The sequence below is a fragment of the Myxine glutinosa genome, chromosome 4 (genome assembly GCF_964187855.1).
Source record: "Myxine glutinosa chromosome 4, kmMyxGlut1.1, whole genome shotgun sequence".
Taxonomy (NCBI): domain Eukaryota; kingdom Metazoa; phylum Chordata; class Myxini; order Myxiniformes; family Myxinidae; genus Myxine; species Myxine glutinosa.
In genome coordinates this window covers 107,688,923-107,715,166 of record NC_136264.1, presented here as the reverse complement: position 1 = coordinate 107,715,166, position 26,244 = coordinate 107,688,923, and the positions used below count along the sequence as shown (strand labels likewise).

Here is a 26,244-nt window from a genome sequence, read left to right as displayed (position 1 = left end):
GGGTGATTTTTATTATCTTGCCAAAACGAAGTTTTTGCAAGATGTATTAGTCAGCTTGTATGTTTGTTTGTTTTTTTATCTTGCCAAAACGAAGTTTTTGCAAGATGTATTAGTCAGCTTGTATGTTTGTTTTTTTGTTTGTTTTTTTGTTTGTTTTTTTGTTTTTTTGTTTGTGGTTAATCATTTTTTTTCACGTTTAGATCACTCTGTAGACCACAGTTATTATTGGAAACTCCTGTAACTTCGCATATCAGAGTCCTATAGAGATACCCTTCAGCACACAAAATTTTGAAGGTCAAGGTCAAAGGTCAAGGTCACTTTGTGGTCAATCATGGAGGTCGACGAAACCCTTATTTTTTGAGTAACTTTGATCGGATCGTCTCCAAACTTCATGGGAATCTAGTATATGGTCCGGCGCTCAGCTGATTAGTTTTTGGTGGCGATCGGCCTTGACCTTCATGGTTAGCGCTGGAGGTCGAAAATTATTGACCCCAAGGTCAAATGTTGAAACCCTTATTTTTTGAGTAACTTTGATCGGATCGTCTCCAAACTTCATGGGAATCTAGTATATGGTCCGGCGCTCAGCTGATTAGTTTTTGGTGGCGATCGGCCTTGACCTTCATGGTTAGCGCTGGAGGTCGAAAATTATTGACCCCAAGGTCAAATGTTGAAATCGTAGGTACCATATCTTCGCATATCTTCGCATGTAACTTCGCATATCAGAGTCCTATAGAGATACCCTTCAGCACACAAAATTTTGAAGGTCAAGGTCAAAGGTCAAGGTCACTTTGTGGTCAATCATGGAGGTCGACAAAACCCTTATTTTTTGAGTAACTTTGATCGGATCGTCTCCAAACTTCATGGGAATCTAGTATATGGTCCGGCGCTCAGCTGATTAGTTTTTGGTGGCGATCGGCCTTGACCTTCATGGTTAGCGCTGGAGGTCGAAAATTATTGACCCCAAGGTCAAATGTTGAAATCCTTATTTTTTGAGTAACTTTGATCGGATCGTCTCCAAACTTCATGGGAATCTAGTATATGGTCCGGTGCTCAGCTGATTAGTTTTTGGTGGCGATCGGCCTTGACCTTCATGGTTAGCGCTGGAGGTCGAAAATTATTGACCCCAAGGTCAAATTTTGAAATCGTAGGTACCATATCGAGTAATACCTCATATGAATGCCCTTGATGAGTGCTTCCCAGATCTGTAAACAGTTTGACGCTATGACGTCATTTGATGACGTCATGACGAAAAAACGGAATTTTCATGAAAAAATTATTTCCTCAGTTCTCATCAAAATCTTTCAATATTTCATGTGCGTTGGTCATGAAGACATACTATTCACCATACGAAATTATTAAGGTCAAGGTCAAAGGTCAAGGTCACTTTGCGGTCAATCATGGAGGTCAACGAAACCCTTATTTTTTGAGTAACTTTGATCTTATGATCTCCAAACTTGGTGGGTATATAGGGTGTGGTATGGCGCTCAGTTGATTAGTTTTTGGTGTCGATCGGCCTTGACCTTCAAGGTCATTTTGAAGGTCATTCAATTTTGACCAAAAGGTAAAATTTTCAAGTTTCAGTTACCATATCGAGTAGTACCTCAAATTGAAGCCCTTGTTGAGTGCTTTCCAAACATATAACTAGTTTGACAATGTGACGTCATTTGACGGCGTTATGACGAAAAAACTGCACTTTTCATGTATATTGTATTGCTTTAGTTCGCATTGTTTAAGTCACTCTGTAGACCACAGTTATTATTGGAAACTCCTGTAACTTCGCATATCAGAGTCCTATAGAGATACCCTTCAGCACACAAAATTTTGAAGGTCAAGGTCAAAGGTCAAGGTCACTTTGCGGTCAATCATGGAGGTCAACGAAACCCTTATTTTTTGAGTAACTTTGATCGGATCGTCTCCAAACTTCATGGGAATCTAGTATATGGTCCGGCGCTCAGCTGATTAGTTTTTGGTGGCGATCGGCCTTGACCTTCATGGTTAGCGCTGGAGGTCGAAAATTATTGACCCCAAGGTCAAATTTTGAAATCGTAGGTACCATATCGAGTAATACCTCATATGAATGCCCTTGATGAGTGCTTCCCAGATCTGTAAACAGTTTGACGCTATGACGTCATTTGATGACGTCATGACGAAAAAACTGAATTTTCATGAAAAAATTATTTCCTCAGTTCTCATCAAAATCTTTCAATATTTCATGTGCGTTGGTCATGAAGACATACTATTCACCATACGAAATTATTAAGGTCAAGGTCAAATGGCAAGATACGGTTCACCCTGTGGGTGACATATGTTTATTTGTTTTTTATCTTGCCAAAACGAAGTTTTTGCAAGATGTATTAGTCAGCTTGTATGTTTGTTTTTTTGTTTGTTTTTTTTTTTGTTTGTTTTTTTGTTTTTTTGTTTGTGGTTAATCATTTTTTTTCCACGTTTAGATCACTCTGTAGACCACAGTTATTATTGGAAACTCCTGTAACTTCGCATATCAGAGTCCTATAGAGATACCCTTCAGCACACAAAATTTTGAAGGTCAAGGTCAAAGGTCAAGGTCACTTTGTGGTCAATCATGGAGGTCGATGAAACCCTTATTTTTTGAGTAACTTTGATCGGTTCGTCTCCAAACTTCATGGGAATCTAGTATATGGTCCGGCGCTCAGCTGATTAGTTTTTGGTGGCGATCGGCCTTGACCTTCATGGTTAGCGCTGGAGGTCGAAAATTATTGACCCCAAGGTCAAATGTTGAAACCCTTATTTTTTGAGTAACTTTGATCGGATCGTCTCCAAACTTCATGGGAATCTAGTATATGGTCCGGCGCTCAGCTGATTAGTTTTTGGTGGCGATCGGCCTTGACCTTCATGGTTAGCGCTGGAGGTCGAAAATTATTGACCCCAAGGTCAAATGTTGAAATCGTAGGTACCATATCTTCGCATATCTTCGCATGTAACTTCGCAAATCAGAGTCCTATAGAGATACCCTTCAGCACACAAAATTTTGAAGGTCAAGGTCAAAGGTCAAGGTCACTTTGTGGTCAATCATGGAGGTCGACGAAACCCTTATTTTTTGAGTAACTTTGATCGGATCGTCTCCAAACTTCATGGGAATCTAGTATATGGTCCGGCGCTCAGCTGATTAGTTTTTGGTGGCGATCGGCCTTGACCTTCATGGTTAGCGCTGGAGGTCGAAAATTATTGACCCCAAGGTCAAATGTTGAAATCCTTATTTTTTGAGTAACTTTGATCGGATCGTCTCCAAACTTCATGGGAATCTAGTATATGGTCCGGCGCTCAGCTGATTAGTTTTTGGTGGCGATCGGCCTTGACCTTCATGGTTAGCGCTGGAGGTCGAAAATTATTGACCCCAAGGTCAAATGTTGAAATCCTTATTTTTTGAGTAACTTTGATCGGATCGTCTCCAAACTTCATGGGAATCTAGTATATGGTCCGGCGCTCAGCTGATTAGTTTTTGGTGGCGATCGGCCTTGACCTTCATGGTTAGCGCTGGAGGTCAAAAATTATTGACCCCAAGGTCAAATTTTGAAATCGTAGGTACCATATCGAGTAATACCTCATATGAATGCCCTTGATGAGTGCTTCCCAGATCTGTAAACAGTTTGACGCTATGACGTCATTTGATGACGTCATGACGAAAAAACGGAATTTTCATGAAACAATTATTTCCTCAGTTCTCATCAAAATCTTTCAATATCTCGTGGGCAGACATTCCTCAAAGAGTCGCTTCTAGTGGATAGCAGTTCTGTTCACCTCAGTGTGACCTGAAGCAAGTCACTCATGTTCACATTTTGGCAAGATACGGTTCACCCTGTGGGTGACATATGTTTTTTTTGTTTGTTTTTTTGTTTGTGGTTAATCATTTTTTTTTCACGTTTAGATCACTCTGTAGACCACAGTTATTATTGGAAACTCCTGTAACTTCGCATATCAGAGTCCTATAGAGATACCCTTCAGCACACAAAATTTTGAAGGTCAAGGTCAAAGGTCAAGGTCACTTTGCGGTCAATCATGGAGGTCAACGAAACCCTTATTTTTTGAGTAACTTTGATCTTATGATCTCCAAACTTGGTGGGTATATAGGGTGTGGTATGGCGCTCAGCTGATTAGTTTTTGGTGTCGATCGGCCTTGACCTTCAAGGTCATTTTGAAGGTCATTCAATTTTGACCAAAAGGTAAAATTTTCAAGTTTCAGTTACCATATCGAGTAGTACCTCAAATTGAAGCCCTTGTTGAGTGCTTTCCAAACATATAACGAGTTTGACAATGTGACGTCATTTGACGGCGTTATGATGAAAAAACTGCACTTTTCATGTATATTGTATTGCTTTAGTTCGCATTGTTTAGGTCACTCTGTAGAGCACAGTTCCCTTTGGAAACTCTTGTAAGTTCGCATATCAGAGTCTTTTAGAGATACCCTTTAGCACACAAAATTATGAAGGTCAAGGTCAAAGGTCAAGGTCACTTTGCGGCCAATCATGGAGGTCGACGAAACACTAATTTTTTGAGTAACTTTGATCGGATCGTCTCCAAACTTCATGGGACTCTAGTATATGGTCCGGCGCTCAGCTGATTAGTTTTTGGTGGCGATCGGCCTTGACCTTCATGGTTAGCGCTGGAGGTCGAAAATTATTGACCCCAAGGTCAAATTTTGAAATCGTAGGTACCATATCGAGTAATACCTCATATGAATGCCCTTGATGAGTGCTTCCCAGATCTGTAAACAGTTTGATGCTATGACGTCATTTGATGACGTCATGACGAAAAAACGGAATTTTCACATTTTGGCAAGATACGGTTCACCCTGTGGGTGATTTTTATTATCTTGCCAAAACGAAGTTTTTGCAAGATGTATTAGTCAGCTTGTATGTTTGTTTGTTTTTTTATCTTGCCAAAACGAAGTTTTTGCAAGATGTATTAGTCAGCTTGTATGTTTGTTTTTTTGTTTGTTTTTTTGTTTGTTTTTTTGTTTTTTTGTTTGTGGTTAATCATTTTTTTTCACGTTTAGATCACTCTGTAGACCACAGTTATTATTGGAAACTCCTGTAACTTCGCTTATCAGAGTCCTATAGAGATACCCTTCAGCACACAAAATTTTGAAGGTCAAGGTCAAAGGTCAAGGTCACTTTGTGGTCAATCATGGAGGTCGACGAAACCCTTATTTTTTGAGTAACTTTGATCGGATCGTCTCCAAACTTCATGGGAATCTAGTATATGGTCCGGCGCTCAGCTGATTAGTTTTTGGTGGCGATCGCCCTTGACCTTCATGGTTAGCGCTGGAGGTCGAAAATTATTGACCCCAAGGTCAAATGTTGAAACCCTTATTTTTTGAGTAACTTTGATCGGATCGTCTCCAAACTTCATGGGAACCTAGTATATGGTCCGGCGCTCAGCTGATTAGTTTTTGGTGGCGATCGACCTTGACCTTCATGGTTAGCGCTGGAGGTCGAAAATTATTGACCCCAAGGTCAAATGTTGAAATCGTAGGTACCATATCTTCGCATATCTTCGCATGTAACTTCGCATATCAGAGTCCTATAGAGATACCCTTCAGCACACAAAATTTTGAAGGTCAAGGTCAAAGGTCAAGGTCACTTTGTGGTCAATCATGGAGGTCGACAAAACCCTTATTTTTTGAGTAACTTTGATCGGATCGTCTCCAAACTTCATGGGAATCTAGTATATGGTCCGGCGCTCAGCTGATTAGTTTTTGGTGGCGATCGGCCTTGACCTTCATGGTTAGCGCTGGATGTCGAAAATTATTGACCCCAAGGTCAAATGTTGAAATCCTTATTTTTTGAGTAACTTTGATCGGATCGTCTCCAAACTTCATGGGAATCTAGTATATGGTCCGGTGCTCAGCTGATTAGTTTTTGGTGGCGATCGGCCTTGACCTTCATGGTTAGCGCTGGAGGTCGAAAATTATTGACCCCAAGGTCAAATTTTGAAATCGTAGGTACCATATCGAGTAATACCTCATATGAATTCCCTTGATGAGTGCTTCCCAGATCTGTAAACAGTTTGACGCTATGACGTCATTTGATGACGTCATGACGAAAAAACGGAATTTTCATGAAAAAATTATTTCCTCAGTTCTCATCAAAATCTTTCAATATTTCATGTGCGTTGGTCATGAAGACATACTATTCACCATACGAAATTATTAAGGTCAAGGTCAAAGGTCAAGGTCACTTTGCGGTCAATCATGGAGGTCAACGAAACCCTTATTTTTTGAGTAACTTTGATCTTATGATCTCCAAACTTGGTGGGTATATAGGGTGTGGTATGGCGCTCAGTTGATTAGTTTTTGGTGTCGATCGGCCTTGACCTTCAAGGTCATTTTGAAGGTCATTCAATTTTGACCAAAAGGTAAAATTTTCAAGTTTCAGTTACCATATCGAGTAGTACCTCAAATTGAAGCCCTTGTTGAGTGCTTTCCAAACATATAACTAGTTTGACAATGTGACGTCATTTGACGGCGTTATGACGAAAAAACTGCACTTTTCATGTATATTGTATTGCTTTAGTTCGCATTGTTTAGGTCACTCTGTAGACCACAGTTATTATTGGAAACTCCTGTAACTTCGCATATCAGAGTCCTATAGAGATACCCTTCAGCACACAAAATTTTGAAGGTCAAGGTCAAAGGTCAAGGTCACTTTGCGGTCAATCATGGAGGTCAACGAAACCCTTATTTTTTGAGTAACTTTGATCGGATCGTCTCCAAACTTCATGGGAATCTAGTATATGGTCCGGCGCTCAGCTGATTAGTTTTTGGTGGCGATCGGCCTTGACCTTCATGGTTAGCGCTGGAGGTCGAAAATTATTGACCCCAAGGTCAAATTTTGAAATCGTAGGTACCATATCGAGTAATACCTCATATGAATGCCCTTGATGAGTGCTTCCCAGATCTGTAAACAGTTTGACGCTATGACGTCATTTGATGACGTCATGACGAAAAAACGGAATTTTCATGAAAAAATTATTTCCTCAGTTCTCATCAAAATCTTTCAATATTTCATTTGCGTTGGTCATGAAGACATACTATTCACCATACGAAATTATTAAGGTCAAGGTCAAATGGCAAGATACGGTTCACCCTGTGGGTGACATATGTTCATTTTTTTGTTTGTTTTTTTGTTTGTTTTTTTGTTTTTTTGTTTGTGGTTAATCATTTTTTTCCCACGTTTAGATCACTCTGTAGACCACAGTTATTATTGGAAACTCCTGTAACTTCGCATATCAGAGTCCTATAGAGATACCCTTCAGCACACAAAATTTTGAAGGTCAAGGTCAAAGGTCAAGGTCACTTTGTGGTCAATCATGGAGGTCGACGAAACCCTTATTTTTTGAGTAACTTTGATCGGATCGTCTCCAAACCTGGTGGGTATCTAGTATATGGTCCCGCGCTCAGCTGATTAGTTTTTGGTGGCGATCGGCCTTGACCTTCCAAGGTCAAAGGTCAAGGTCACTTTGCGGTCAATCATGGAGGTCAACGAAACCCTTATTTTTTTAGTAACTTTGATCGGATCGTCTCCAAACTTGGTGGGTATCTAGTATATGGTCCGGCGCTCAGCTGATTAGTTTTTGGTGGCGATCGGCCTTGACCTTCATTTTGTTTTTTTGTTTGTGGTTAATCATTTTTTTTTCACGTTTAGATCACTCTGTAGACCACAGTTATTATTGGAAACTCCTGTAACTTCGCATATCAGAGTCCTATAGAGATACCCTTCAGCACACAAAATTTTGAAGGTCAAGGTCAAAGGTCAAGGTCACTTTGCGGTCAATCATGGAGGTCAACGAAACCCTTATTTTTTGAGTAACTTTGATCGGATCGTCTCCAAACTTGGTGGGTATCTAGTATATGGTCCGGCGCTCAGCTGATTAGTTTTTGGTGGCGATCGGCCTTGACCTTCATGGTTAGCGCTGGAGGTCGAAAATTATTGACCCCAAGGTCAAATTTTGAAATCGTAGGTACCATATCGAGTAATACCTCATATGAATGCCCTTGATGAGTGCTTCCCAGATCTGTAAACAGTTTGACGCTATGACGTCATTTGATGACGTCATGACGAAAAAACGGAATTTTCATGAAAAAATTATTTCCTCAGTTCTCATCAAAATCTTTCAATATTTCATGTGCGTTGGTCATGAAGACATACTATTCACCATACGAAATTATTAAGGTCAAGGTCAAATGGCAAGATACGGTTCACCCTGTGGGTGACATATGTTCATTTTGTTTGTTTTTTTGTTTGTGGTTAATCATTTTTTTTTCACGTTTAGATCACTCTGTAGACCACAGTTATTATTGGAAACTCCTGTAACTTCGCATATCAGAGTCCTATAGAGATACCCTTCAGCACACAAAATTTTGAAGGTCAAGGTCAAAGGTCAAGGTCACTTTGCGGTCAATCATGGAGGTCAACGAAACCCTTATTTTTTGAGTAACTTTGATCGGATCGTCTCCAAACTTCATGGGAATCTAGTATATGGTCCGGCGCTCAGCTGATTAGTTTTTGGTGGCGATCGGCCTTGACCTTCATGGTTAGCGCTGGAGGTCGAAAATTATTGACCCCAAGGTCAAATTACGAAACCCTTATTTTTTGAGTAACTTTGATCTTATGATCTCCAAACTTGGTGGATATATAGGGTGTGGTATGGCGCTCAGTTGATTAGTTTTTGGTGTCGATCGGCCTTGACCTTCAAGGTCATTTTGAAGGTCATTCAATTTTGACCAAAAAGTAAAATTTTCAAGTTTCAGTTACCATATCGAGTAGTACCTCAAATTGAAGCCCTTGTTGAGTGCTTTCCAAACATATAACTAGTTTGACAATGTGACGTCATTTGACGGCGTTATGACGAAAAAACTGCACTTTTCATGTATATTGTATTGCTTTAGTTCGCATTGTTTAGTTCACTCTGTAGAGCACAGTTCCCTTTGGAAACTCTTGTAAGTTCGCATATCAGAGTCTTTTAGAGATACCCTTTAGCACACAAAATTATGAAGGTCAAGGTCAAAGGTCAAGGTCACTTGGCAAGATACGGTTCACCCTGTGGGTGACATATGTTTATTATCTTGCCAAAACGAAGTTTTTGCAAGATGTATCAGTCAGCTTGTATGTTTGTTATCTTGCCAAAACGAAGTTTTTGCAAGATGTATTAGTCAGCTTGTATGTTTGTTTTTTTGTTTGTTTTTGTTTTTGTTTTTTTGTTTGTGGTTAATCATTTTTTTTCCACGTTTAGATCACTCTGTAGACCACAGTTATTATTGGAAACTCCTGTAACTTCGCATATCAGAGTCCTATAGAGATACCCTTCAGCACCCAAAATTTTGAAGGTCAAGGTCAAAGGTCAAGGTCACTTTGTGGTCAATCATGGAGGTCGACGAAACCCTTATTTTTTGAGTAACTTTGATCGGATCGTCTCCAAACTTCATGGGAATCTAGTATATGGTCCGGCGCTCAGCTGATTAGTTTTTGGTGGCGATCGGCCTTGACCTTCATGGTTAGCGCTGGAGGTCGAAAATTATTGACCCCAAGGTCAAATGTTGAAATCGTTATTTTTTGAGTAACTTTGATCGGATCGTCTCCAAACTTCATGGGAATCTAGTATATGGTCCGGCGCTCAGCTGATTAGTTTTTTGTGGCGATCGGCCTTGACCTTCATGGTTAGCGCTGGAGGTCGACCTTGACCTTTGACCTTGACCTTCAGATCACTCTGTAGACCACAGTTATTATTGGAAACTCCTGTAACTTCGCATATCAGAGTCCTATAGAGATACCCTTCAGCACACAAAATTTTGAAGGTCAAGGTCAAAGGTCAAGGTCACTTTGTGGTCAATCATGGAGGTCGACGAAACCCTTATTTTTTGAGTAACTTTGATCGGATCGTCTCCAAACTTCATGGGAATCTAGTATATGGTCCGGCGCTCAGCTGATTAGTTTTTGGTGGCGATCGGCCTTGACCTTCATGGTTAGCGCTGGAGGTCGAAAATTATTGACCCCAAGGTCAAATGTTGAAATCGTTATTTTTTGAGTAACTTTGATCGGATCGTCTCCAAACTTCATGGGAATCTAGTATATGGTCTGTCGCTCAGCTGATTAGTTTTTGGTGGCGATCGGCCTTGACCTTCATGGTTAGCGCTGGAGGTCGAAAATTATTGACCCCAAGGTCAAATTTTGAAATTGTAGGTACCATATCGAGTAATACCTCATATGAATGCCCTTGATGAGTGCTTCCCAGATCTGTAAACAGTTTGACGCTATGACGTCATTTGATGACGTCATGACGAAAAAACGGAATTTTCATGAAAAAATTATTTCCTCAGTTCTCATCAAAATCTTTCAATATCTCGTGGGCAGACATTCCTCAAAGAGTCGCTTCTAGTGGATAGCAGTTCTGTTCACCTCAGTGTGACCTGAAGCAAGTCACTCATGTTCACATTTTGGCAAGATACGGTTCACCCTGTGGGTGACATAGGTTTATTTTTTTGTTTTTTTGTTTGTGGTTAATCTTTTTTTTTTCACGTTTAGATCACTCTGTAGACCACAGTTATTATTGGAAACTCCTGTAACTTCGCATATCAGAGTCCTATAGAGATACCCTTCAGCACACAAAATTTTGAAGGTCAAGGTCAAAGGTCAAGGTCACTTTGCGGTCAATCATGGAGGTCAACGAAACCCTTATTTTTTGAGTAACTTTGATCGGATCGTCTCCAAACTTCATGGGAATCTAGTATATGGTCCGGCGCTCAGCTGATTAGTTTTTGGTGGCGATCGGCCTTGACCTTCATGGTTAGCGCTGGAGGTCGAAAATTATTGACCCCAAGGTCAAATTACGAAACCCTTATTTTTTGAGTAACTTTGATCTTATGATCTCCAAACTTGGTGGGTATATAGGGTGTGGTATGGCGCTCAGTTGGTTAGTTTTTGGTGTCGATCGGCCTTGACCTTCAAGGTCATTTTGAAGGTCATTCAATTTTGACCAAAAGGTAAAATTTTTCACGTTTAGATCACTCTGTAGACCACAGTTATTATTGGAAACTCCTGTAACTTCGCATATCAGAGTCCTATAGAGATACCCTTCAGCACACAACATTTTGAAGGTCAAGGTCAAAGGTCAAGGTCACTTTGCGGTCAATCATGGAGGTCAACGAAACCCTTATTTTTTGAGTAACTTTGATCGGATCGTCTCCAAACTTCATGGGAATCTAGTATATGGTCCGGCGCTCAGCTGATTAGTTTTTGGTGGCGATCGGCCTTGACCTTCATGGTTAGCGCTGGAGGTCGAAAATTATTGACCCCAAGGTCAAATTACGAAACCCTTATTTTTTGAGTAACTTTGATCTTATGATCTCCAAACTTGGTGGGTATATAGGGTGTGGTATGGCGCTCAGCTGATTAGTTTTTGGTGTCGATCGGCCTTGACCTTCAAGGTCATTTTGAAGGTCATTCAATTTTGACCAAAAGGTAAAATTTTCAAGTTTCAGTTACCATATCGAGTAGTACCTCAAATTGAAGCCCTTGTTGAGTGCTTTCCAAACATATAACTAGTTTGACAATGTGACGTCATTTGACGGCGTTATGACGAAAAAACTGCACTTTTCATGTATATTGTATTGCTTTAGTTCGCATTGTTTAGGTCACTCTGTAGAGCACAGTTCCCTTTGGAAACTCTTGTAAGTTCGCATATCAGAGTCTTTTAGAGATACCCTTTAGCACACAAAATTATGAAGGTCAAGGTCAAAGGTCAAGGTCACTTTGCGGCCAATCATGGAGGTCGACGAAACACTAATTTTTTGAGTAACTTTGATCGGATCGTCTCCAAACTTCATGGGAATCTAGTATATGGTCCGGCGCTCAGCTGATTAGTTTTTGGTGGCGATCGGCCTTGACCTTCATGGTTAGCGCTGGAGGTCGAAAATTATTGACCCCAAGGTCAAATTTTGAAATCGTAGGTACCATATCGAGTAATACCTCATATGAATGCCCTTGATGAGTGCTTCCCAGATCTGTAAACAGTTTGACGCTATGACGTCATTTGATGACGTCATGACGAAAAAACGGAATTTTCATGAAAAAATTATTTCCTCAGTTCTCATCAAAATCTTTCAATATTTCATGTGCGTTGGTCATGAAGACATACTATTCACCATACGAAATTATTAAGGTCAAGGTCAAATGGCAAGATACGGTTCACCCTGTGGGTGACATATGTTCATTATCTTGCCAAAACGAAGTAATTTTTGCAAGATGTATTAGTCAGCTTGTATGTTTGTTTTTTTGTTTGTTATCTTGCCAAAACGAAGTTTTTGCAAGATGTATTAGTCAGCTTGTATGTTTGTTTTTTTGTTTGTTTTTTTGTTTGTTTTTTTGTTTTTTTGTTTGTGGTTAATCATTTTTTTTCACGTTTAGATCACTCTGTAGACCACAGTTATTATTGGAAACTCCTGTAACTTCGCATATCAGAGTCCTATAGAGATACCCTTCAGCACACAAAATTTTGAAGGTCAAGGTCAAAGGTCAAGGTCACTTTGTGGTCAATCATGGAGGTCGACGAAACCCTTATTTTTTGAGTAACTTTGATCGGATCGTCTCCAAACTTCATGGGAATCTAGTATATGGTCCGGCGCTCAGCTGATTAGTTTTTGGTGGCGATCGGCCTTGACCTTCATGGTTAGCGCTGGAGGTCGAAAATTATTGACCCCAAGGTCAAATGTTGAAACCCTTATTTTTTGAGTAACTTTGATCGGATCGTCTCCAAACTTCATGGGAATCTAGTATATGGTCCGGCGCTCAGCTGATTAGTTTTTGGTGGCGATCGGCCTTGACCTTCATGGTTAGCGCTGGAGGTCGAAAATTATTGACCCCAAGGTCAAATGTTGAAATCGTAGGTACCATATCTTCGCATATCTTCACATGTAACTTCGCATATCAGAGTCCTATAGAGATACCCTTCAGCACACAAAATTTTGAAGGTCAAGGTCAAAGGTCAAGGTCACTTTGTGGTCAATCATGGAGGTCGACGAAACCCTTATTTTTTGAGTAACTTTGATCGGATCGTCTCCAAACTTCATGGGAATCTAGTATATGGTCCGGCGCTCAGCTGATTAGTTTTTGGTGGCGATCGGCCTTGACCTTCATGGTTAGCGCTGGAGGTCGAAAATTATTGACCCCAAGGTCAAATGTTGAAATCCTTATTTTTTGAGTAACTTTGATCGGATCGTCTCCAAACTTCATGGGAATCTAGTATATGGTCCGGCGCTCAGCTGATTAGTTTTTGGTGGCGATCGGCCTTGACCTTCATGGTTAGCGCTGGAGGTCGAAAATTATTGACCCCAAGGTCAAATTTTGAAATCGTAGGTACCATATCGAGTAATACCTCATATGAATGCCCTTGATGAGTGCTTCCCAGATCTGTAAACAGTTTGACGCTATGACGTCATTTGATGACGTCATGACGAAAAAACGGAATTTTCATGAAAAAATTATTTCCTCAGTTCTCATCAAAATCTTTCAATATTTCATGTGCGTTGGTCATGAAGACATACTATTCACCATACGAAATTATTAAGGTCAAGGTCAAAGGTCAAGGTCACTTTGCGGTCAATCATGGAGGTCAACGAAACCCTGGCAAGATACGGTTCACCCTGTGGGTGATGTTTTATTTGTGGTTAATCATTTTTTTTCACGTTTAGATCACTCTGTAGACCACAGTTATTATTGGAAACTCCTGTAACTTCGCATATCAGAGTCCTATAGAGATACCCTTCAGCACACAAAATTTTGAAGGTCAATGTCAAAGGTCAAGGTCACTTTGCGGTCAATCATGGAGGTCAACAAAACCCTTATTTTTTGAGTAACTTTGATCTTATGATCTCCAAACTTGGTGGGTATATAGGGTGTGGTATGGCGCTCAGTTGATTAGTTTTTGGTGTCGATCGGCCTTGACCTTCAAGGTCATTTTGAAGGTCATTCAATTTTGACCAAAAGGTAAAATTTTCAAGTTTCAGTTACCATATCGAGTAGTACCTCAAATTGAAGCCCTTGTTGAGTGCTTTCCAAACATATAACTAGTTTGACAATGTGACGTCATTTGACGGCGTTATGACGAAAAAACTGCACTTTTCATTTTTTTGTTTGTGGTTAATCATTTTTTTTCACGTTTAGATCACTCTGTAGACCACAGTTATTATTGGAAACTCCTGTAACTTCGCATATCAGAGTCCTATAGAGATACCCTTCAGCACACAAAATTTTGAAGGTCAAGGTCAAAGGTCAAGGTCACTTTGTGGTCAATCATGGAGGTCGACGAAACCCTTATTTTTTGAGTAACTTTGATCGGATCGTCTCCAAACCTGGTGGGTATCTAGTATATGGTCCCGCGCTCAGCTGATTAGTTTTTGGTGGCGATCGGCCTTGACCTTCCAAGGTCAAAGGTCAAGGTCACTTTGCGGTCAATCATGGAGGTCAACGAAACCCTTATTTTTTTAGTAACTTTGATCGGATCGTCTCCAAACTTGGTGGGTATCTAGTATATGGTCCGGCGCTCAGCTGATTAGTTTTTGGTAGCGATCGGCCTTGACCTTCATTTTGTTTTTTTGTTTGTGGTTAATCATTTTTTTTTCACGTTTAGATCACTCTGTAGACCACAGTTATTATTGGAAACTCCTGTAACTTCGCATATCAGAGTCCTATAGAGATACCCTTCAGCACACAAAATTTTGAAGGTCAAGGTCAAAGGTCAAGGTCACTTTGCGGTCAATCATGGAGGTCAACGAAACCCTTATTTTTTGAGTAACTTTGATCGGATCGTCTCCAAACTTGGTGGGTATCTAGTATATGGTCCGGCGCTCAGCTGATTAGTTTTTGGTGGCGATCGGCCTTGACCTTCATGGTTAGCGCTGGAGGTCGAAAATTATTGACCCCAAGGTCAAATTTTGAAATCGTAGGTACCATATCGAGTAATACCTCATATGAATGCCCTTGATGAGTGCTTCCCAGATCTGTAAACAGTTTGACGCTATGACGTCATTTGATGACGTCATGACGAAAAAACGGAATTTTCATGAAAAAATTATTTCCTCAGTTCTCATCAAAATCTTTCAATATTTCATGTGCGTTGGTCATGAAGACATACTATTCACCATACGAAATTATTAAGGTCAAGGTCAAATGGCAAGATACGGTTCACCCTGTGGGTGACATATGTTCATTTTGTTTGTTTTTTTGTTTGTGGTTAATCATTTTTTTTTCACGTTTAGATCACTCTGTAGACCACAGTTATTATTGGAAACTCCTGTAACTTCGCATATCAGAGTCCTATAGAGATACCCTTCAGCACACAAAATTTTGAAGGTCAAGGTCAAAGGTCAAGGTCACTTTGCGGTCAATCATGGAGGTCAACGAAACCCTTATTTTTTGAGTAACTTTGATCGGATCGTCTCCAAACTTCATGGGAATCTAGTATATGGTCCGGCGCTCAGCTGATTAGTTTTTGGTGGCGATCGGCCTTGACCTTCATGGTTAGCGCTGGAGGTCGAAAATTATTGACCCCAAGGTCAAATTACGAAACCCTTATTTTTTGAGTAACTTTGATCTTATGATCTCCAAACTTGGTGGATATATAGGGTGTGGTATGGCGCTCAGTTGATTAGTTTTTGGTGTCGATCGGCCTTGACCTTCAAGGTCATTTTGAAGGTCATTCAATTTTGACCAAAAGGTAAAATTTTCAAGTTTCAGTTACCATATCGAGTAGTACCTCAAATTGAAGCCCTTGTTGAGTGCTTTCCAAACATATAACTAGTTTGACAATGTGACGTCATTTGACGGCGTTATGACGAAAAAACTGCACTTTTCATGTATATTGTATTGCTTTAGTTCGCATTGTTTAGTTCACTCTGTAGAGCACAGTTCCCTTTGGAAACTCTTGTAAGTTCGCATATCAGAGTCTTTTAGAGATACCCTTTAGCACACAAAATTATGAAGGTCAAGGTCAAAGGTCAAGGTCACTTGGCAAGATACGGTTCACCCTGTGGGTGACATATGTTTATTATCTTGCCAAAACGAAGTTTTTGCAAGATGTATCAGTCAGCTTGTATGTTTGTTATCTTGCCAAAACGAAGTTTTTGCAAGATGTATTAGTCAGCTTGTATGTTTGTTTTTTTGTTTGTTTTTGTTTTTGTTTTTTTGTTTGTGGTTAATCATTTTTTTTCCACGTTTAGATCACTCTGTAGACCACAGTTATTATTGGAAACTCCTGTAACTTCGCATATCAGAGTCCTATAGAGATACCCTTCAGCACCCAAAATTTTGAAGGTCAAGGTCAAAGGTCAAGGTCACTTTGTGGTCAATCATGGAGGTCGACGAAACCCTTATTTTTTGAGTAACTTTGATCGGATCGTCTCCAAACTTCATGGGAATCTAGTATATGGTCCGGCGCTCAGCTGATTAGTTTTTGGTGGCGATCGGCCTTGACCTTCATGGTTAGCGCTGGAGGTCGAAAATTATTGACCCCAAGGTCAAATGTTGAAATCGTTATTTTTTGAGTAACTTTGATCGGATCGTCTCCAAACTTCATGGGAATCTAGTATATGGTCCGGCGCTCAGCTGATTAGTTTTTTGTGGCGATCGGCCTTGACCTTCATGGTTAGCGCTGGAGGTCGACCTTGACCTTTGACCTTGACCTTCAGATCACTCTGTAGACCACAGTTATTATTGGAAACTCCTGTAACTTCGCATATCAGAGTCCTATAGAGATACCCTTCAGCACACAAAATTTTGAAGGTCAAGGTCAAAGGTCAAGGTCACTTTGTGGTCAATCATGGAGGTCGACGAAACCCTTATTTTTTGAGTAACTTTGATCGGATCGTCTCCAAACTTCATGGGAATCTAGTATATGGTCCGGCGCTCAGCTGATTAGTTTTTGGTGGCGATCGGCCTTGACCTTCATGGTTAGCGCTGGAGGTCGAAAATTATTGACCCCAAGGTCAAATGTTGAAATCGTTATTTTTTGAGTAACTTTGATCGGATCGTCTCCAAACTTCATGGGAATCTAGTATATGGTCTGGCGCTCAGCTGATTAGTTTTTGGTGGCGATCGGCCTTGACCTTCATGGTTAGCGCTGGAGGTCGAAAATTATTGACCCCAAGGTCAAATTTTGAAATTGTAGGTACCATATCGAGTAATACCTCATATGAATGCCCTTGATGAGTGCTTCCCAGATCTGTAAACAGTTTGACGCTATGACGTCATTTGATGACGTCATGACGAAAAAACGGAATTTTCATGAAAAAATTATTTCCTCAGTTCTCATCAAAATCTTTCAATATCTCGTGGGCAGACATTCCTCAAAGAGTCGCTTCTAGTGGATAGCAGTTCTGTTCACCTCAGTGTGACCTGAAGCAAGTCACTCATGTTCACATTTTGGCAAGATACGGTTCACCCTGTGGGTGACATAGGTTTATTTTTTTGTTTTTTTGTTTGTGGTTAATCTTTTTTTTTTCACGTTTAGATCACTCTGTAGACCACAGTTATTATTGGAAACTCCTGTAACTTCGCATATCAGAGTCCTATAGAGATACCCTTCAGCACACAAAATTTTGAAGGTCAAGGTCAAAGGTCAAGGTCACTTTGCGGTCAATCATGGAGGTCAACGAAACCCTTATTTTTTGAGTAACTTTGATCGGATCGTCTCCAAACTTCATGGGAATCTAGTATATGGTCCGGCGCTCAGCTGATTAGTTTTTGGTGGCGATCGGCCTTGACCTTCATGGTTAGCGCTGGAGGTCGAAAATTATTGACCCCAAGGTCAAATTACGAAACCCTTATTTTTTGAGTAACTTTGATCTTATGATCTCCAAACTTGGTGGGTATATAGGGTGTGGTATGGCGCTCAGTTGATTAGTTTTTGGTGTCGATCGGCCTTGACCTTCAAGGTCATTTTGAAGGTCATTCAATTTTGACCAAAAGGTAAAATTTTTCACGTTTAGATCACTCTGTAGACCACAGTTATTATTGGAAACTCCTGTAACTTCGCATATCAGAGTCCTATAGAGATACCCTTCAGCACACAACATTTTGAAGGTCAAGGTCAAAGGTCAAGGTCACTTTGCGGTCAATCATGGAGGTCAACGAAACCCTTATTTTTTGAGTAACTTTGATCGGATCGTCTCCAAACTTCATGGGAATCTAGTATATGGTCCGGCGCTCAGCTGATTAGTTTTTGGTGGCGATCGGCCTTGACCTTCATGGTTAGCGCTGGAGGTCGAAAATTATTGACCCCAAGGTCAAATTACGAAACCCTTATTTTTTGAGTAACTTTGATCTTATGATCTCCAAACTTGGTGGGTATATAGGGTGTGGTATGGCGCTCAGCTGATTAGTTTTTGGTGTCGATCGGCCTTGACCTTCAAGGTCATTTTGAAGGTCATTCAATTTTGACCAAAAGGTAAAATTTTCAAGTTTCAGTTACCATATCGAGTAGTACCTCAAATTGAAGCCCTTGTTGAGTGCTTTCCAAACATATAACTAGTTTGACAATGTGACGTCATTTGACGGCGTTATGACGAAAAAACTGCACTTTTCATGTATATTGTATTGCTTTAGTTCGCATTGTTTAGGTCACTCTGTAGAGCACAGTTCCCTTTGGAAACTCTTGTAAGTTCGCATATCAGAGTCTTTTAGAGATACCCTTTAGCACACAAAATTATGAAGGTCAAGGTCAAAGGTCAAGGTCACTTTGCGGCCAATCATGGAGGTCGACGAAACACTAATTTTTTGAGTAACTTTGATCGGATCGTCTCCAAACTTCATGGGAATCTAGTATATGGTCCGGCGCTCAGCTGATTAGTTTTTGGTGGCGATCGGCCTTGACCTTCATGGTTAGCGCTGGAGGTCGAAAATTATTGACCCCAAGGTCAAATTTTGAAATCGTAGGTACCATATCGAGTAATACCTCATATGAATGCCCTTGATGAGTGCTTCCCAGATCTGTAAACAGTTTGACGCTATGACGTCATTTGATGACGTCATGACGAAAAAACGGAATTTTCATGAAAAAATTATTTCCTCAGTTCTCATCAAAATCTTTCAATATTTCATGTGCGTTGGTCATGAAGACATACTATTCACCATACGAAATTATTAAGGTCAAGGTCAAATGGCAAGATACGGTTCACCCTGTGGGTGACATATGTTCATTATCTTGCCAAAACGAAGTAATTTTTGCAAGATGTATTAGTCAGCTTGTATGTTTGTTTTTTTGTTTGTTATCTTGCCAAAACGAAGTTTTTGCAAGATGTATTAGTCAGCTTGTATGTTTGTTTTTTTGTTTGTTTTTTTGTTTGTTTTTTTGTTTTTTTGTTTGTGGTTAATCATTTTTTTTCACGTTTAGATCACTCTGTAGACCACAGTTATTATTGGAAACTCCTGTAACTTCGCATATCAGAGTCCTATAGAGATACCCTTCAGCACACAAAATTTTGAAGGTCAAGGTCAAAGGTCAAGGTCACTTTGTGGTCAATCATGGAGGTCGACGAAACCCTTATTTTTTGAGTAACTTTGATCGGATCGTCTCCAAACTTCATGGGAATCTAGTATATGGTCCGGCGCTCAGCTGATTAGTTTTTGGTGGCGATCGGCCTTGACCTTCATGGTTAGCGCTGGAGGTCGAAAATTATTGACCCCAAGGTCAAATGTTGAAACCCTTATTTTTTGAGTAACTTTGATCGGATCGTCTCCAAACTTCATGGGAATCTAGTATATGGTCCGGCGCTCAGCTGATTAGTTTTTGGTGGCGATCGGCCTTGACCTTCATGGTTAGCGCTGGAGGTCGAAAATTATTGACCCCAAGGTCAAATGTTGAAATCGTAGGTACCATATCTTCGCATATCTTCACATGTAACTTCGCATATCAGAGTCCTATAGAGATACCCTTCAGCACACAAAATTTTGAAGGTCAAGGTCAAAGGTCAAGGTCACTTTGTGGTCAATCATGGAGGTCGACGAAACCCTTATTTTTTGAGTAACTTTGATCGGATCGTCTCCAAACTTCATGGGAATCTAGTATATGGTCCGGCGCTCAGCTGATTAGTTTTTGGTGGCGATCGGCCTTGACCTTCATGGTTAGCGCTGGAGGTCGAAAATTATTGACCCCAAGGTCAAATGTTGAAATCCTTATTTTTTGAGTAACTTTGATCGGATCGTCTCCAAACTTCATGGGAATCTAGTATATGGTCCGGCGCTCAGCTGATTAGTTTTTGGTGGCGATCGGCCTTGACCTTCATGGTTAGCGCTGGAGGTCGAAAATTATTGACCCCAAGGTCAAATTTTGAAATCGTAGGTACCATATCGAGTAATACCTCATATGAATGCCCTTGATGAGTGCTTCCCAGATCTGTAAACAGTTTGACGCTATGACGTCATTTGATGACGTCATGACGAAAAAACGGAATTTTCATGAAAAAATTATTTCCTCAGTTCTCATCAAAATCTTTCAATATTTCATGTGCGTTGGTCATGAAGACATACTATTCACCATACGAAATTATTAAGGTCAAGGTCAAAGGTCAAGGTCACTTTGCGGTCAATCATGGAGGTCAACGAAACCCTGGCAAGATACGGTTCACCCTGTGGGTGATGTTTTATTTGTGGTTAATCATTTTTTTTCACGTTTAGATCACTCTGTAGACCACAGTTATTATTGGAAACTCCTGTAACTTCGCATATCAGAGTCCTATAGAGATACCCTTCAGCACACAAAATTTTGAAGGTCAATGTCAAAGGTCAAGGTCACTTTGCGGTCAATCATGGAGGTCAACAAAACCCTTATTTTTTGAGTAACTTTGATCTTATGATCTCCAAACTTGGTGGGTATATAGGGTGTGGTATGGCGCTCAGTTGATTAGTTTTTGGTGTCGATCGGCCTTGACCTTCAAGGTCATTTTGAAGGTCATTCAATTTTGACCAAAAGGTAAAATTTTCAAGTTTCAGTTACCATATCGAGTAGTACCTCAAATTGAAGCCCTTGTTGAGTGCTTTCCAAACATATAACTAGTTTGACAATGTGACGTCATTTGACGGCGTTATGACGAAAAAACTGCACTTTTCATTTTTTTGTTTGTGGTTAATCATTTTTTTTCACGTTTAGATCACTCTGTAGACCACAGTTATTATTGGAAACTCCTGTAACTTCGCATATCAGAGTCCTATAGAGATACCCTTCAGCACACAAAATTTTGAAGGTCAAGGTCAAAGGTCAAGGTCACTTTGTGGTCAATCATGGAGGTCGACGAAACACTAATTTTTTGAGTAACTTTGATCGGATCGTCTCCAAACTTCATGGGAATCTAGTATATGGTCCGGCGCTCAGCTGATTAGTTTTTGGTGGCGATCGGCCTTGACCTTCATGGTTAGCGCTGGAGGTCGAAAATTATTGACCCCAAGGTCAAATTTTGAAATCGTAGGTACCATATCGAGTAATACCTCATATGAATGCCCTTGATGAGTGCTTCCCAGATCTGTAAACAGTTTGACGCTATGACGTCATTTGATGACGTCATGACGAAAAAACGGAATTTTCACATTTTGGCAAGATACGGTTCACCCTGTGGGTGACATATTTTTTTTTTGTTTTTTTGTTTGTGGTTAATCATTTTTTTTTCACGTTTAGATCACTCTGTAGACCACAGTTATTATTGGAAACTCCTGTAACTTCGCATATCAGAGTCCTATAGAGATACCCTTCAGCACACAAAATTTTGAAGGTCAAGGTCAAAGGTCAAGGTCACTTTGCGGTCAATCATGGAGGTCAACGAAACCCTTAATTTTTGAGTAACTTTGATCGGATCGTCTCCAAACTTCATGGGAATCTAGTATATGGTCCGGCGCTCAGCTGATTAGTTTTTGGTGGCGATCGGCCTTGACCTTCATGGTTAGCGCTGGAGGTCGAAAATTATTGACCCCAAGGTCAAATTACGAAACCCTTATTTTTTGAGTAACTTTGATCTTATGATCTCCAAACTTGGTGGGTATATAGGGTGTGGTATGGCGCTCAGTTGATTAGTTTTTGGTGTCGATCGGCCTTGACCTTCAAGGTCATTTTGAAGGTCATTCAATTTTGACCAAAAGGTAAAATTTTTCACGTTTAGATCACTCTGTAGACCACAGTTATTATTGGAAACTCCTGTAACTTCGCATATCAGAGTCCTATAGAGATACCCTTCAGCACACAAAATTTTGAAGGTCAAGGTCAAAGGTCAAGGTCACTTTGCGGTCAATCATGGAGGTCAACGAAACCCTTATTTTTTGAGTAACTTTGATCGGATCGTCTCCAAACTTCATGGGAATCTAGTATATGGTCCGGCGCTCAGCTGATTAGTTTTTGGTGGCGATCGGCCTTGACCTTCATGGTTAGCGCTGGAGGTCGAAAATTATTGACCCCAAGGTCAAATTACGAAACCCTTATTTTTTGAGTAACTTTGATCTTATGATCTCCAAACTTGGTGGGTATATAGGGTGTGGTATGGCGCTCAGCTGATTAGTTTTTGGTGTCGATCGGCCTTGACCTTCAAGGTCATTTTGAAGGTCATTCAATTTTGACCAAAAGGTAAAATTTTCAAGTTTCAGTTACCATATCGAGTAGTACCTCAAATTGAAGCCCTTGTTGAGTGCTTTCCAAACATATAACTAGTTTGACAATGTGACGTCATTTGACGGCGTTATGACGAAAAAACTGCACTTTTCATGTATATTGTATTGCTTTAGTTCGCATTGTTTAGGTCACTCTGTAGAGCACAGTTCCCTTTGCAAACTCTTGTAAGTTCGCATATCAGAGTCTTTTAGAGATACCCTTTAGCACACAAAATTATGAAGGTCAAGGTCAAAGGTCAAGGTCACTTTGCGGCCAATCATGGAGGTCGACGAAACACTAATTTTTTGAGTAACTTTGATCGGATCGTCTCCAAACTTCATGGGAATCTAGTATATGGTCCGGCGCTCAGCTGATTAGTTTTTGGTGGCGATCGGCCTTGACCTTCATGGTTAGCGCTGGAGGTCGAAAATTATTGACCCCAAGGTCAAATTTTGAAATCGTAGGTACCATATCGAGTAATACCTCATATGAATGCCCTTGATGAGTGCTTCCCAGATCTGTAAACAGTTTGACGCTATGACGTCATTTGATGACGTCATGACGAAAAAACGGAATTTTCATGAAAAAATTATTTCCTCAGTTCTCATCAAAATCTTTCAATATTTCATGTGCGTTGGTCATGAAGACATACTATTCACCATACGAAATTATTAAGGTCAAGGTCAAATGGCAAGATACGGTTCACCCTGTGGGTGACATATGTTCATTATCTTGCCAAAACGAAGTTTTTGCAAGATGTATTAGTCAGCTTGTATGTTTGTTTTTTTGTTTGTTTTTTTGTTTGTTTTTTTGTTTTTTTGTTTGTGGTTAATCATTTTTTTTCCACGTTTAGATCACTCTGTAGACCACAGTTATTATTGGAAACTCCTGTAACTTCGCATATCAGAGTCCTATAGAGATACCCTTCAGCACACAAAATTTTGAAGGTCAAGGTCAAAGGTCAAGGTCACTTTGTGGTCAATCATGGAGGTCGACGAAACCCTTATTTTTTGAGTAACTTTGATCGGATCGTCTCCAAACTTGGTGGGTATCTAGTATATGGTCCCGCGCTCAGCTGATTAGTTTTTGGTGGCGATCGGCCTTGACCTTCCAAGGTCAAAGGTCAAGGTCACTTTGCGGTCAATCATGGAGGTCAACGAAACCCTTATTTTTTGAGTAACTTTGATCGGATCGTCTCCAAACTTGGTGGGTATCTAGTATATGGTCCGGCGCTCAGCTGATTAGTTTTTGGTGGCGATCGGCCTTGACCTTCATTATCTTGCCAAAACGAAGTTTTTGCAAGATGTATTAGTCAGCTTGTATGTTTGTTTTTTTGTTTGTTTTTTTGTTTGTTTTTTTGTTTTTTTGTTTGTGGTTAATCATTTTTTTTCCACGTTTAGATCACTCTGTAGACCACAGTTATTATTGGAAACTCCTGTAACTTCGCATATCAGAGTCCTATAGAGATACCCTTCAGCACACAAAATTTTGAAGGTCAAGGTCAAAGGTCAAGGTCACTTTGTGGTCAATCATGGAGGTCGACGAAACCCTTATTTTTTGAGTAACTTTGATCGGATCGTCTCCAAACTTCATGGGAATCTAGTATATGGTCCGGCGCTCAGCTGATTAGTTTTTGGTGGCGATCGGCCTTGACCTTCATGGTTAGCGCTGGAGGTCGAAAATTATTGACCCCAAGGTCAAATGTTGAAACCCTTATTTTTTGAGTAACTTTGATCGGATCGTCTCCAAACTTCATGGGAATCTAGTATATGGTCCGGCGCTCAGCTGATTAGTTTTTGGTGGCGATCGGCCTTGACCTTCATGGTTAGCGCTGGAGGTCGAAAATTATTGACCCCAAGGTCAAATGTTGAAATCGTAGGTACCATATCTTCGCATATCTTCGCATGTAACTTCGCATATCAGAGTCCTATAGAGATACCCTTCAGCACACAAAATTTTGAAGGTCAAGGTCAAAGGTCAAGGTCACTTTGTGGTCAATCATGGAGGTCGACGAAACCCTTATTTTTTGAGTAACTTTGATCGGATCGTCTCCAAACTTCATGGGAATCTAGTATATGGTCCGGCGCTCAGCTGATTAGTTTTTGGTGGCGATCGGCCTTGACCTTCATGGTTAGCGCTGGAGGTCGAAAATTATTGACCCCAAGGTCAAATGTTGAAATCCTTATTTTTTGAGTAACTTTGATCGGATCGTCTCCAAACTTCATGGGAATCTAGTATATGGTCCGGCGCTCAGCTGATTAGTTTTTGGTGGCGATCGGCCTTGACCTTCATGGTTAGCGCTGGAGGTCGAAAATTATTGACCCCAAGGTCAAATTTTGAAATCGTAGGTACCATATCGAGTAATACCTCATATGAATGCCCTTGATGAGTGCTTCCCAGATCTGTAAACAGTTTGACGCTATGACGTCATTTGATGACGTCATGACGAAAAAACGGAATTTTCATGAAACAATTATTTCCTCAGTTCTCATCAAAATCTTTCAATATCTCGTGGGCAGACATTCCTCAAAGAGTCGCTTCTAGTGGATAGCAGTTCTGTTCACCTCAGTGTGACCTGAAGCAAGTCACTCATGTTCACATTTTGGCAAGATACGGTTCACCCTGTGGGTGACATATGTTTTTATTTTGTTTTTTTGTTTGTGGTTAATCATTTTTTTTTCACGTTTAGATCACTCTGTAGACCACAGTTATTATTGGAAACTCCTGTAACTTCGCAAATCGGAGTCCTATAGAGATACCCTTCAGCACACAAAATTTTGAAGGTCAAGGTCAAAGGTCAAGGTCACTTTGCGGTCAATCATGGAGGTCAACGAAACCCTTATTTTTTGAGTAACTTTGATCGGATCGTCTCCAAACTTGGTGGGTATCTAGTATATGGTCCGGCGCTCAGCTGATTAGTTTTTGGTGGCGATCGGCCTTGACCTTCATGGTTAGCGCTGGAGGTCGAAAATTATTGACCCCAAGGTCAAATTTTGAAATCGTAGGTACCATATCGAGTAATACCTCATATGAATGCCCTTGATGAGTGCTTCCCAGATCTGTAAACAGTTTGACGCTATGACGTCATTTGATGACGTCATGACGAAAAAACGGAATTTTCATGAAAAAATTATTTCCTCAGTTCTCATCAAAATCTTTCAATATTTCATGTGCGTTGGTCATGAAGACATACTATTCACCATACGAAATTATTAAGGTCAAGGTCAAATGGCAAGATACGGTTCACCCTGTGGGTGACATATGTTCATTTGTTTGTTTTTTTGTTTGTGGTTAATCATTTTTTTTTTCACGTTTAGATCACTCTGTAGACCACAGTTATTATTGGAAACTCCTGTAACTTCGCATATCAGAGTCCTATAGAGATACCCTTCAGCACACAAAATTTTGAAGGTCAAGGTCAAAGGTCAATGTCACTTTGCGGTCAATCATGGAGGTCAACGAAACCCTTATTTTTTGAGTAACTTTGATCTTATGATCTCCAAACTTGGTGGGTATATAGGGTGTGGTATGGCGCTCAGCTGATTAGTTTTTGGTGTCGATCGGCCTTGACCTTCAAGGTCATTTTGA

General features: G+C 40.3%; 1 protein-coding gene across 1 annotated transcript in view; it reads left to right on the top strand.

The window, feature by feature from the left end:
• Positions 1-26,244, top strand: part of LOC144891638 (uncharacterized) — a 177,890-nt gene that overhangs the window by 82,204 nt on the left and 69,442 nt on the right. The window lies entirely within an intron of this gene.